The sequence below is a fragment of the Pseudopodoces humilis genome, chromosome 6 (assembly GCF_049639895.1).
Source record: "Pseudopodoces humilis isolate 2021_Gansu_Grassland_sample_001 chromosome 6, ASM4963989v1, whole genome shotgun sequence".
In the NCBI taxonomy this organism is placed as follows: domain Eukaryota; kingdom Metazoa; phylum Chordata; class Aves; order Passeriformes; family Paridae; genus Pseudopodoces; species Pseudopodoces humilis.
This window is the reverse complement of record NC_142205.1, coordinates 56,003,201-56,018,061: the sequence shown is the minus strand read 5'-3', so window position 1 is coordinate 56,018,061 and position 14,861 is coordinate 56,003,201. Positions and strand designations below refer to the sequence as shown.

General features: G+C 39.5%; 1 protein-coding gene across 4 annotated transcripts in view; it reads right to left on the bottom strand.

The window, feature by feature from the left end:
* MAPK10 (mitogen-activated protein kinase 10) overlaps positions 1-13,569 on the bottom strand; it is a 169,351-nt gene extending 155,782 nt beyond the window's left edge. For all 4 annotated transcript variants that reach the window (XM_088056418.1, XM_088056417.1, XM_088056420.1 and 1 more), the window contains exons 1-6: positions 13,427-13,569; positions 7,123-7,312; positions 6,548-6,693; positions 4,832-4,897; positions 3,409-3,500; positions 2,240-2,333 (exon numbers count right to left, since the gene is read on the bottom strand). The gene's annotated coding sequence lies outside the window, so the exon portion shown is untranslated. The remainder of the gene's footprint in view (positions 1-2,239; positions 2,334-3,408; positions 3,501-4,831; positions 4,898-6,547; positions 6,694-7,122; positions 7,313-13,426) is intronic.
* Between the last annotated feature and the right edge of the window lie 1,292 nt (positions 13,570-14,861).

Sequence of the window (14,861 nt, the reverse complement as noted above, 5' to 3'; positions counted from 1 at the left end):
GCTGCAGGCGTGAAGGATGGCAACCAGCTAGTTATCTCAGAGGAAACATTTTCCACTGCACTTATCCAAATTCTTTTCTCCTTCCAGAACATGGACAGTCCAGGTCTCCTCACACAATCCTGGGTGCCTGCAGCTGTTCTTTAAATGGCCAGAGAAGGATTTTATATTTGAAGTGCAGCTGGAAGAAGTTGCAGCACTTGTAGCTAATAGCTCAGTGGCATAACCACTTTCCCAGGCAGTGACAGGCTTGGATTCACTGAAGTGAATGCAAAACCCCAAAGTCAGAAACAGAAAGCAGGGAAAATAATTCACAGAATCACTAGGTTGGAAGAGACCTTCAAGACCATCGAATCCAACCCATGCCCTAACACCTCAACTAAACCACATGCCACATCCAATCTTATTTTGAAAACGTCCAGGAATGGTGACTCCACCACCTCCCTGGGCAGACAATTCCAGTATTTTATTATGCTTTCTGTAAAAAACTTTTTCTTAATATCCAGCCTATATTTTTTCCTTGGCACAGCTCAAGACTGCGTCCTCTCGTTCTGTCACTTGTTGCCTGGTGAAAGAGACCGACCCCCACCTGCCCACAACCACCTTTCAGGGAGTTGTAGAGAGTGATAAGGTCACTCCAGGCTAAACAGCCCCAGCTCCCTCAGCCATTCCTCATAGGGTTTGTGTTCCAAACTCACTTGTGCAGTTCTGCAAAAGGGCTAAAAGAGGATCCTTGAGTTTATTCCTACGACTGTTTAAGCACAGAGAAGCAGTTTTTGGAGCATCAAAAATAACTCTGACCTGTGCTGAATCTGCAAAGCCACTAAAGATGGCAGGCACTGCCTTTCAGATCCCTCTCTCTGTGGCTGCTTTTCCTAAATAAAGTATTGGCAGCTGCAGTCACAAAGAGCCCAGTTTAACTGATATGTTTTCAGCTCTACCCTATTTCTCAATCCCTACATTTAAGGGAGATGTAGGTGATTATCTCATCTGGTACATACAGAAGGGCATAGAACTGCAGGTGCCAAGATAACAAGTGATAAGACTTTACAGCTTTGTGTGTTTAAAACCCCACAGATTGTGAGCACTTGTCCTTCTCACCACTGCTCTGAACAGCAAAGTGAGGATGAGGGATAAGCCACAGACCAGCCTCAAAATTTCAAACAAGTTTTTTTGTTTTATCCTCAACTCCTGACAGCTGAAGATATTTTATTTGATATTTGATATTTTATCCAAAATATTGATCAATTATTATTAGACAAATGATACTGTGGGTCTGGTCCAGGTCATATGATGGTTTCCAGTTGCTGCAGACTGGATACCATTTTCCTAGTTTTATTATGTTTTCATGAACAATATCAGGTAACAGTTATTACAAAATAATTTACTTCCTGCCCTAGAAAAGTTATGTGCAATGCCTGAGTGAAATAAAAAAATTTAAAGAAAAAACAACCTTTCTGTAGTGTTTTCACTTCTTCCCTTCTGCCTTTTGCTTGTGTCCTTCATTTAAAACTTCATTACTTCAGAAAAAGCTGACACTTTAAATTGAATTATTACTACAAATTGAGGTGTTTTGTGTTTTTTTCCAATATTATTAGAGAAAGATCTTTAAGTAAAATGTTTATTGTCAATACAGATTAAACCAACAACAACTACAAGACTGCTTCCATCACCTAAGTGACCCCAGTACTCAAGTTTGCCTTGGACAAGCTAAGAGGATGATTCAGGTGTTTCTGGATGTTTCTGGAGACTAAGTCAGGCCCTTGGATAACAGAACAAGCAAATAAATAAAGGCAAACTTTAACTTCAATGATTGTCTTGATTTGGTATTAATGAAACACTACATTTGGTTGGGTGTTTTTATTTCTACCCTAACACTTGTGGATCTAGATTATTTAAACTGTTTGTGTCTTGGGTTACAATCCTTAAAAGCAGTTTGAAAGTTCATCAGCACAGACCTGTTCTGACATGATTATCTGAGTGAATGCCATTTTACAGTGGTTATCCTGGGCACCTGAGAGATTTCTTGTCAACAAAATCTTGTATAAGTCTCCCATCCTTTCCAGAACACAAAAATGCAAAACCTCAGCAAGACTGAAACCTTGGTATCTAAAAGAAAATGCTGGAAATATGGATTTCAGGAGTCACTTTCTGTGACACTTCACATTTCTCTAGCCAGAGAGGCCATTTTTACCCAGCAATGGTTACTGTTCATGTTTGCTTTTTGCCAGTAATAACTTACCACAAGAGAAGTTGGTCCATTTTCCTCTTCACAGAAAACACCGCAGCCAGCACACCTTCTTTATGTAATTGCATCTCTTCTTGAAAAGTCAGATCTAAGCAAAAATAAGCATGAATTATCTTTTTTTTTTCTTTCCTACAAAATGCATGGAAAAAAATGGCTAATTTTCCCATTATAATCTATTTTTGCATACAGATACATACATAGCAGCCCTGTCTATGTAGACACCAATATTACAGACAAGTTAGCAAAAAACCCCACCTTACTTTTATTTGATCATGTCATACAAGTTTTATGCTCTATTTCCACAAAACTATAGAAACCCATGTTCAGAATTTTTTCTACTTTCAAATTCTTTGCAGGTATGCATTTTGCAGACAGGTAAACAGAGAGGCAATGCAACCATTCACTACAAAATCTATTTTAGCCCATTATGAGCAAGTCTTTTTCTCCACATTGCACAAGTGTCAACATAGGAAAGAAGTGCTCAAGGCAGTAAAGATTACAGTGAAGTAGATTGAAGATAGAATGATTTCTATTTCAGGTTCCACACTATTTATATCATAGAATTTTAATTTTTTTTGCCTTGGAAAGGACTTTAAAAAAACATCTAGTTCTGACCCCTCTGCCATGGGCAGGGGCATCAAGTAGGATTTCAAAGGATTAACCATCATTTTAAAGCCATAGTTATATTCCAATGATCTTATTATATACATGCTATAAAACTTTTCTGAATCCTACACAAATCAAAAGGTTTCTTTACAGCTGAGTACAGCATAACTTGACTTCCACTTGTGGAAATAGGTTTCTGTTTTTCCCCAAGTATTCCAGAATGGCTGTGACTGCACATCAGCTTTGGGCTGGGTGCCAGCAATCACCTGGTACACTGAGAGATCTCCAAGATATCCCCTGATGTTCCTGCATAGTACATGACACACACCACCACAACTGGTATCAAAAGGAGCTCTCCCTTGGGTCTAAGCTGGCCTACATCACTGAACTCCTCCTTTTATCCTGGCACAGCATGGAATGTGGGGCAGTTTCACCACAAACTCTCCCAGTTCTCCGCCCTCTTTCCATACACACACGCATGCATGCTGTAAGTGGATACATAGATAAATTAGGTAACATTGAACCACTGCTGTCATCACCTTTGTATTCCCACCCACCTCTTACTTCTTGCCAAATGTGAGACCTCTGGGTCCATGCACACCTTCACATCCCACTGCTTTGTACCAGGCACTGAGGGAAGACACAAGCTCTGCAACACACACAATAAGGGAAAGCCTCCCACTGAATTCATCAGTGACACTTGGGCAGGTCACAGCCCCCTGCCTGGGGCTCCAGCTATTCCCCCCACCCAGGGCACAGCCTGCAGTTCCCACTGCAGCTGCTCAGCCAGCTACTGGCACTGTGGGAATTCCTCAGTACAGGCAGTTCTTGAGCACGATGAAAACATCAAGGCCTCTGTTTTAAAGGTTTTAGGTATTTAAGAAGAAAAATTCCTCCCTTTGCATAGGCTGGGGCCTGTGCTTCTAGAGCAGGGGCTTCACTGGGCTTCATCTTTTAATTTAGCTTTGATTATCATCAATGGAACGGGTGCACGCTGCAAGCAGCATTCCACAGATTGACTGGTACCAGCACCTGTGTGCATATCAGCACAGCCATGTAAAGAAACTGTAAAATACAATATATACTGTATAATACAAGCCTGTAGAACACAACATCTGCAGAGGGCCTATTTAATTAAACCCTTCCCATCCACAGGCAGAGTTGAAACAGTTCAAGATCCCAGATAAAAGGTGTCAGGGAAGACAGACCTATTATTTATCACACAGTGAGCAAGACTGAATATACAAGACTAACCAATAGCCTTTCCAATCCCATACTGCCAGCTGGCACTAAAGGATAAGTGGAAGCACTGCAAAGTGCTTTTTTCCTTGCTTTTATAACAGTGCAATTTTAATATGTGGTGTATGGCACATTGCCATTTCCATTTTTTGAGTGCAAAAGCCTTGTTCAGGGAACAGGGAGTACAGCCAACAGAACCAGATCCACCTAGAACTTTGAACTAAAATTCATTGTTTCATGGGTGAACAGCAAATGTTTGGGGTTTGGGTTTTTTTGGTTAGTCTTCATGCTCAACACTAGTTATTTATTTGAAAAAACCATTAAAGCAAGCTTTTAATAAATGCATTATCACCAAGAGGCTCTCATTTATCTTCAACTCTCCCCAAATAGATTTTGCCAGAGGGATTCACAGCCAGCTATGCACAAATTCTCCCAGGAGCAGCAGAATCCCTCACACTACAGTCTGTGGTGGGTGGAGGCAGAGGACTCGGAGATCTCAACACACATGGATGACATGGGAGTCGCTGCATTCAGCCCTACCACTTATCTGCAGGATTAGGCAGGGAAGCTCTGCTTGATTCGCCCTTGCTGCATCCAGCCCTGCGTTCATAACCACCCTACTTCAAGAGGTCAGCCTCAAGGACAAAGTGTTTGGTGGTACAGACACCATAGAAAGCACTTTTGTCTGGCAGGTGTGCATGCAAGTAACTACTGATTTGATGGTTAAGTGTTCACACTTACTTACTAATGCAGATACAGGCCAAGTACGCACTGTTGAAAGAAAAATCTCTTTGCTCCAACTTTTTCCTGGGAATAACAACAAACAAAAAGAGAGTTATAGTTACAAGCCTACCCAAATAGCATGATGCAAGATTCTTTGTGAATTTAACCTGCACATCATCATCTGTGGAGTTTTTTTTAATTTATTTATCGTATTTGTGTGGCTCAGTGTAAGCAGTTCCTCTTTCTGAATTTAAATCATTAACTGAGCAGGATAAAAAGGCAGATTATGTGACAGACTTCTCTCCAAACCTGGAGACTCCCAAGACCATTCTAAGAAAATTGATAAGCAGGCTGGAAACCTGAAAATTTGGGGATAATAGCAGGGATTAAAAATAAACACATCTCAGAATAAGACTAATGCTATTGCATGTTGACTTTGCAGAATTACAGTGGCATAACAAAACTCTGTTGTTTGGGCCTGACTAAATTAACTGCAGCATTGCCTCTAAAATGAGACAACAATTTCATTTAAAAAGTCACTGCACACAGAGAGAAACATTTTACAGAACATACTGTTTTGTGAACATCTGCCTGTCAGTAAAACCAGGCAGTCCCTTAAAGATTTGAACAGGAAATCCCACCCATCCCTGGCACCTGAATTCCCCCCTAAATGACATAGCTTAACTAAACCTCCTGAAATAAGTATACTACAAAATCATAACTCTGAATCTGGGGGGTTTAGTTTGATTTCCACTTAAACCATCATTTATATTACCTTCAACAATTAAGAATAGAAATAATGATTTTTAATTATTGATGAAAAAATTATAATAATAATTAAATAATAATTAAAAATAATTAATTATAAAATTAATTATAATAAAATTGCAGTTGTTACCATTAGAAGTCCCTCTAATAATTTTGAAATGTTTAAAGGAAAAGAATTTGCATATATGTATATAGGGTACAACAAAAAAATCCGAAATGCTGTGGGCTATCAGATTCATGCTTTTAGGGGGTTTTGGCATCAAGTTCCTCAAAACATATTGTGTTGCTTTAGTAAAACAAATTATTTTTGGGATCATTTAGAATGAATATACAAGATATAAGAAAACCTTTTTGTTTTTTGAGGGAAGATTAAGCAACCATAAATCTTACTAATACAAAATAGAAATTTTTCATGCGATAATCCTACAAAAATCCAAGACTCATACAATTGAAATAGGACTCAAAAAAGTTTAAACTTCCTTCTCCATATGAAATAGACAGTAGTGAAATTGGAGTGCAAAAGGACTATGGCAGCAATAAACAAACCAGAAAACACAACAGTTTTATAAAGGAAGATAGAATCGCACTTTAAAAGCTTCAAAACCAATATATGAATAATTTATCCTTTATATAGTCAGGAATCAGACTTGGTTGAGGAATACATATAGACCAAGAGAAGAAAAAGAAACAGTATCTCAGAGAATACCACCAGAAAAAATTATTATCAAATTTAACAACCAATTCTGTTATAACACCTAGTAAAACCACAGTCATCATTCACCACGTGGTCAGCTCCTTAAGAAAGTCAGGGTTTTGTTGAGGGTTTTTTCCCTAAAAGTCATAGCAAAAAACACAATCTCTTCTATGTGCAGGACTCGCTGAGAGCTTCTCCTAAATGCAAATGTTGTCTCAGCCACAGCCCCTGTGAAGAAGGAAAACCAGAGGAAACTCTGAGCAGTATCTGACCTCATGGCAGGCAAGGGGGATAATGCTCTCCTCAGATTCCCATTTAACTCAGCCGTGGGATGCCCTGCTGTCACCTGTGTGCTGAGACACACACACACACACGTTTTTACAGCATCACAAACTGCTTGTTGTAGAGAACCTAAAGACTTAAAAAAATAAAAATAAAAGTATATTATAACCGAGGCAGTACCTGCGACTTGCTGAAAGCCCAGATAATAAGAGCGCCTTCTGTAAGGAGGGGGCTCTCCATCAAGCACGTTTATCAAGCACAAAAAAAACCCCCAAAAATAACAACAACAAAAAAAAAAAAGGTAAAAGAGCAAAACTTCCCCGCCCCACTCCCCACAGCTGTGCTCCTGGAATGAGGCACTTTTCAGCCCTTTTTTCATCCTAAAATAGCGACGCCCGGGCAGGGTGGGAGCTGGAGCTCCCCTGAGGGGCCGCACCCTTCGGGACACCCAGGAAAGCGCTGTGCAATGCTTTGGCATTCCCAAAGTAACTTCAGCCTGCCAATAATAAAAATGTAGTGCATGGCCCAGGACAAGACTCCTGGGAAGTTCACAATGTTTGCTCACCGTGGGGAGGAACACAGGAAATACCTTTTCATCAAGGCAGCGTGGCCATGACAAGTTGAGTACCATCGGTAATTTATTATTGTAAACTAGGTGTGCTGTCTGTGCTTCACCGTGCTGTGCCCACACAGAGACACTTGAGGCGGCAATTCTCAGCCTGCTTGGTGTTTTGGCTTTCACGTGGAACTGAAATCTAAAAAAACAATGATAGCAAACTAATTAAGTAACCTTAAAAATTCTGCTTTCTACGCACGAAGCAGAAAGCCAGTAAGGCATTTTTTTTACTCAAAAATCACCATATCTAGGCAATATATGATCATACAGGATGTACACAGAAGTTCTTGCCTACTATAGTGACCTACTAGCAAAAAGCACCTGCAAGAGCTGAGGCAGTGAAGAAGGCAAGGACTGAAAATGTTCCTTTATTTGCTGCCTTCTTCAAGATGCAGGAATCACAATGCTGTCCAAATTCTAGAAAACAGTGCACAACACAACCAGTAATTTGAAAATATTTTTGGAGTCTCATAAGCATTAGCTGGCTTTGTGCATTAGCCTGCAGGAGATCACATTATTTATTTCTAGCACCGTAGCACTGCACACTCTGTCAAAGAGCAGGACTGCACTGAGCTATGGACAGACACACAGTTAATTAAGGTGCAAATTAAGCTCAGAGAGAACGATAGTCTATACCAATTGCTTTTCTAAAATTGTCTACAGTTGTATATTTGACACTGGAGTGTCTCAAGTGAAGCTCATGCTAAGAAAGAATTGGCAGTATATTAGTAGACAGTGACAGATGTAGACAAATTCTCCACAGTGAATGAAAGCATGGTGGGTTTTTTTTCTTAAACTGAACAGGGGGAAAAAATGTAGTTCACACAGTCTCTGCTAGTTCCATTGCCAGAAACTGAATGACAGTGCAGCTACTGACCACATAAAGTCCTGCCCAAGAACAGAGCTGGTACGCGTTTGTTTACACTTCTGAATTGAGTTGTTTACACCCAACTCAGAAAAAGCAAAATATCTGCATGACTACTAAGAATTTTTCAAGGTGATACTCTTGTGCAGAGATTAATTTAAACTTCACTTAAATTCATTGATCTCTATTTGTCCTTCAAAATTATTTTAATTGGCTAATTATAATCCAGGCACAACACACTTTTATTGCTGTGGATGGTATCTCCAGAACTGAAAGGCTGCATTTGGAGTTCCTTTCTTTCTCCACACAGCAGCAAGAAATAAGCTAGGTTCTCCGGTTTCTGCCTAGCAGGTATCATTATACTTACATATACAGGTTACTTACGAATTACAGCAAGCTAATACCTACAACTCGATCCTAAATCAGACAGTGGATCTCCCTGCAATTCCAAGCTCTCAAAAGGGAAACAGAACTACGGCCCTGTGAGGAATTTGTTTATGATTTGAAGAGAATGCTCCAAAAACACAGATAAAAATTCCACTAATAAAGAAATAGAGAGCTATTTATCAATTTACTTATATAACCTATTTTCTTAAAGTAAATGAGAAATATGCGATTACCTTTTCATTTAAACCTAAATTACATGAATATCAGTATTTGTTTATCTGACCCCCATGGAGCACTCAATCTCTACTTTTTTTTAGGTTTTTCACAATATACATACCAGGAAATCCCTCAAAGTAATCAAATATCCACTTACTCTGCATTTCTTAGGAGACTGGGGAGTACTGAACTAAGGTATTATATAATCACTTAAGGTGGGGGGTGGGGAAACCAACTTGATATTAACTTGTAGGATAGACTGTAACTTGGCATTGCCTTATAGGATAGACCATGTCACCCATCATTACATGAAATTCTTTAGAAACAGGAAAAGAAAAAGTGATTCTGACAGCACCTTTCTGGCTTTTCTCATATGCTCTCTTCAAACTCCCTCACATTATGAAACAATCCCAGCCACTGAATCCTTCTATCACTCCTCTTTTTCTTTTGCCTGTCCACAGAGGATAATATATACACTTCCATTAGGACAGCAGAACTTTTCCTTCTGTGAAGAAGCTCTCAAAATGAGATGAGTCATTTTTTCCTTCTCTTGATCATGTAAGTGAAGGGCTGAACTAGTCATCCAAAATGTGTCTGAGCTACTTGGAAAGAACCAATTCAGTTATGTTAAAAATGATCCTATTCCTACCATATAATCAGTGCTTCCAGGGAATGCAGCACCTGGATTTATGTGGCAGTAGCTGGGGGAAGTTTGGGCCAGAAATATCTGCCCCTCAGAATATTCCTCATCTGAGAGAATCCTTTTTCCTTGGGAAGACAGGAAGTTAAAGGTAGAAAATCCTGCCTTTACAGTTACTCTCAGCTGACCTGTGAGTGCATTCAGAAAGCCTTGGAAGCTGAGAAAGGCTTGTGGTTTGTTGGTAATTGAGGTGCAACATAAATTGTGAACCACCTTCCCATGTGGGTGGTAGGTGAGCTGGGGATCTGGAAAATCACCAGGATGGAGAAGGCAGAGCAGCCGCCTCACACTTTTAAAAGGTCCTGCTTTTCTGTGTGGTAGAATCTGTAGGGTCACAGAACTCTGCTGCAGCACAAGCTTCTCCCTATTTGGGTTAAATATTGAGATTTCTCAGTGTTTTCTTAGTCTAGGAGCACCATCTGCCCAACTTTGGTTACCATCTCTCCTCAAAACCAAAGCAAGAACTACAAAACAAAAACCCAAATGCTGGTATAGCATGCCACTGTGGGCTGCTCCACTTCCAGCACAGCCTGTGACTGTTTCACTGCATTTTCTCTTCAAACTGCAGACCAAAGCAAAGTACAGAAAGAAACACATCCTAACACAGATAGCAGTCATAAAAGTAAGAAATTACATCTAAAATTAGCATAACTGAATTGGCAAAGAATAAAAGCAGTCATCTCTTTTTGAGAAAGTTTCTTCACAGAAAATGTTAATAATGGGAAAAATTCTGAGATTGTTTAATTTTTGATGTCCTTATTTTAATAAATCATTGCTTGTTTGCTGTGAGCTTAGACACTTTTTATGACTGCAAGTCTATGCTTGCAGAGTGTGCTTGCCATAAGCATCAAGTATGATTTGCACCCTTTGGTGCACCAAAGTAAATGGAGACTTTGGCTCATAAATTGTGGTTAGAGTAGCTTAATCAAAATAATACCATGAAGCCCAAGAAGACTTTATATATTACAGTTGTGCATTTGGTCCCATTTCTCCTTTGATCCCCTTTAACATAAATAATTGCCTTGTTTTAGAATCCATGGCAAGAGGGTTCCACCACAGAGGGGTTGGCTGTGGGCAACAAGTTCCTGCTGAATACACAGATTCATTACATTGTCCTGCACACTCGTGCTGAGGAGCTCACAATGGGCCTCTGAAGGAAGCTTTACTCAACAGGATGATGCCCTGCTGGAACAAATGTAAGCAGCTGCCAATGCTCTGTCGTGCCCTATAAGAGGGGGAAAAAGATCTGGGTTTGTTTTTAACACAGCTCCAATGTATTTAGTAGACAAAATATGTACCAGATTACTTTGGAAATGACAAGATCAATGGGCCTCGATGCCCTGAAACGAGGCTTGGGTCCAATATAAAATCACAAAATGGTTTGGGTTGGAAGGGACCTTAAAGATCACCCAGTTTCATAGGCAGGGAGACCTTCCACTAGACCAGGTTTCTCAGAGCCCAACCCAACCTCTCGAACATTTCCAAGGATGGGGAATCCACAGCTTCTCTGGGCAACCTGGTCCAGTATCTCACCACCCTCATAAAACATTTATTCCTAATATCTAATCTAGACCTGCTGAATGCAGCACTCCAGGTGGGGTCTCACAAGAGTGGGGTAGAGGGGCAGAATTACCTCCCTCCATCTGCTGGTCATGCATTTTTTGATGTGACCCATTTTTTGATGTGAAGGCAGCTGCTTCAGAAGAGAATTCAGTTCCTGGTACTTCTGTTGATTTATGTGGAAGTATCTATTGTTTTCATTTCATGAGGAGTTTTTGCAATCGATGCAATCATCAACTCCAGTGCAACTCAAAGCTGTTGTCTGACATCACAATCATGTACTAAAGAATCTTAGATCAAGGTTTAAAAAAAATGCTTGCAATTTTTGTCCTGTGAACACAGTTGCAAACTTGTGTGGAACTGATTAATTCTTTATATGGGTATTAAAGTTGTATAAAAGTTGAGGTCACACAGTCCTGCAGAGTTTATGGAGACAGTCAGCTCCATCTGAACACAATTCCTTCACTGTCTGTGGTAATCTTAGAGACCTGCATACATTTAGGAATCTCTTTTGCAACAATGAACAGCAATAATTGCTTTTCATATACCACCCACAATAATGGCTGTCCTTATTCAGAGTACTTTTTAAGGTTGCAATCTCTCCTTAAAAAAAAGTCATTGAAAGTAGTTGAAGGATCTGAGTGATGAACCAAAGCAACCCATCACATGGAAGAGGAAAAAGAGATTAACCCTCCGGACTCTGTTAAGCACGGTGTAGGTTAAAGAAGAAAACCCAGAACTAGAATTCCACACCCATATTTGATTGCCCTTGTTTTTTAATCTCAGCTTCAGGCTTAAAATGCAGACTGCACCACAGAGAACAACCTTTTAAGCTCATCCAGACAAAACACAGTATGATGTAGCTGGACAGTGGTTTCTGTAACAAAGAGGTACACCAGAATGCTCATCAATTTTCAGGCAGAAAATGAATTAGAGGCTTTTCCACAGGATAACAATGCACTACTCTGAAAGGCTGCCATCCTGTGGCACTTTAAGGATGCTGTAGTAGCCCTGAGTTAATGGTTTCTACACTCTGGACTGGAAAACATATCCCAGATAAACTAAACACTTCTTTTTTCTTTTTCCTTTAATATTTAGGTAGTTTCAAGAGAAAGCTCTGACCTCCTGTGAGCTAGCTGTATCATAGCATAGCTTAAAAGATGGGGCGTGGTTGAAGTTTTTTATTTTATTTCCATCAAAAGAGCCAATAAACATAACTTTCTTAACCTGAAAATATTCTATGAATATTCTATGAACATTCTATTCAATGAATATGGTCCTGCTGCACATTCAGCCATAAATTCCAGCTTTTGAATGAACACACACTCAAAAACAGAACAAGCAAGGAAAATTAATTTGCTTGAAGAACCATTAGTATGTTGTCAGTAAGCAGCACATTATGAGTTAGAAACTAGTCCTTTGTATTTTTTCCCTACAAATCCTAAATTAAGATGAGCTTGCAACAACTGTAAAATAGAATTCCACAGCAAATAATCAAAGGGAAAAAAACCCTACACTTCCACTCTTCAGAGAGCCTTTGTTAAAAAGGCTAGGAAAAAATGGGTAATTGAGAAATCTTTCCTCAGTACAGAAGTGATAAAGGAGTAACACACAGCTCTTAGACATACATGCAAAATTTAAATCTCAGTTCTTTCAAATACATCTCAGTTACCTGAGCACGACTTGTATCTTAAGAAGTTATATAAGCCATGTGTATGTATGTGTATACATATGTGTGTGTATGTATAATGTATATATGTATATATGTGTATATATATATATATATATATATATATATATATATGCTTTAAAACTTTTTTTAGATCCCAGGCAGTTGGCTCAGCTTTTTGACATGCACACTCCATTATCTGCAAGAATAAAGCAGCTCACCCGTGGCCCTGGCCTCGATTTCTTCTACCTGAGCTGGCTTTTCAATCTATTCTCTGGTGGCAGGTAGTATTACCTCGCTAGACATGTGGTCCTCAGCACTATTTCTCTATCCTTATGCTCCACTCCCAGGCTATTTTTCAAACTGTACTGTCAAATCTTTTACTAACCATAATTCCCTCCTCCGGTGTCCCTTGAAGCAGCAACCACCTTTACAAGTGCACAGAGCAGGAGCCCTGCAGCAGCACCAACCAGCACCTGCCATGTCTGTGGTGCTACTGGAACATAAATCTGCTCTTCCCCACCAAGACCCAGGGACACTGTCCATTCCACACCTGCCTACAGTCTATATTTACCTTCCCACAAGCAGGATGGAAGAAATTTCTGGTGACACAACAGCATTTCCCCCTCTCAGTCCCGGCTGACACAATCTTCTTTTGCAAGTAGTTTCAAACCATTTAGCATACAGGTCTTTCTAGCTGATGAAGCCTTCACTGAGTGAGAAATTAACTCTCCCTTAAAAAAAACCCAGCACCCTAAATTCTAATTCCAGTGATCTCAGAATTCTAATCAAGTATTTACAACAGTTTTTCATTATAGCAGGGAACACCCTAGAACATCTTTCTGTTTAATCCTACCTTATGGGATTCCTCTCTGGAAGCTTCATAAGTCACAGCATTTTTAATCTTGCAGGACACATATTCATAAGGAAGTAAGATAGTCTTTTGCACTGCATTTCAAGCCAACAGACTCCTGCTTTCATTACTGAATGAATTATAGAGCTTAAGCAAACACAGTGTTACACGAGACAAGGAAGGGAGAAAAGTCTGCATCAGAGAAATTACACTCACCTGTTGTATTACTTCTCCAACCCCCTCTTGACGAGGGGAACAGGAGACTGGGAAATTCCACAGCTGAAGATAAAGTACTTCAAGTGAATTCAGTAGGTGCAAGCATAGGCCAATGCCCTTCATTTAGAAGAGAGGCTAGAGTAGATGGGGTTTGTATCCCTTGCATTGTAAAACTATTTTTAATGAATAATCTAGCTTAATGGACTCACTGCCCATCCCACAGTGAGCAAATCTGATTTTAAGTTTTCATTGTTTGGCTGGCTGGTTTCAGCCCAATGTGAGTATTCAGTAAAACCTTACATATCTTTACAAACCATTTCTTTGTCTGCAGCTTCACTGCTAGTTTTCTTTGCTTAATCTTCTTTTGTTTGGCAAAACAATATAATAAAAGGCTGAGTTGTAGGGTTTTTACTGTAATCCACCTTTCCTTTGTATTGTTCTGCTTCACCTGGAGTTACCAGAAATTACAAATTAAAAGATTAATATAATTAACCTGTAAATTTATTTTAGAAGCTTGGGGGTCTGTGCCTGGTTTTATGGGTTACAAAGAAAATTAAATTTAAGTAATATTTATTTATTAAAATAATAATATTTTTTTATTATCTTCAGACTTAGGTTAGATCTGCCACAACAGCTTTACACATCCAGAAACTCCAGAAGGAATGACAAGCTCCAGTTCTTCTTCAGTCCCCTAAAGCTTCAGTCCACCCCAGCCCTACAAAAGTATGATTGGCTATAAAAAAATTTCAGAGGGCTGCACTAAATTAGCTGTGGCAACACATATTTTGAAAGGCACAATACACAAACATCTGAAACCCCAGCACTTTCTAGAGCTGGAATTCTAGTGAAACTAAGTCTTCACTAGAATGGCTGGTGAAACTTTCCTAAGAGCAAGACCCTAATAAACTCAACTGGACTTTTTACAGTTAATTTTCTTGTCTAATACAGTATTTTCCTTTGCATATTTCTCAGCTTTGAACTCTGCTCTAATCTCCTTCAGCTATGGGTAATTAATTAATGAAGACATCAAAAAGATTTAGCCATGGGGGCACAGTTCAGGATTGCAATTCTTATTTCCATTTGAGAAGCTTCAGATTCTAGTTCACATAGCAGCCATTGCTAGATGTTGTAACAGCAAACACAACTTCCTTTCTTCTGAACAGCATTTCCTTCTCATAGTCCAGTGGTTTACTGCTCTGAGCTGAGCAGTAAACACTATCCC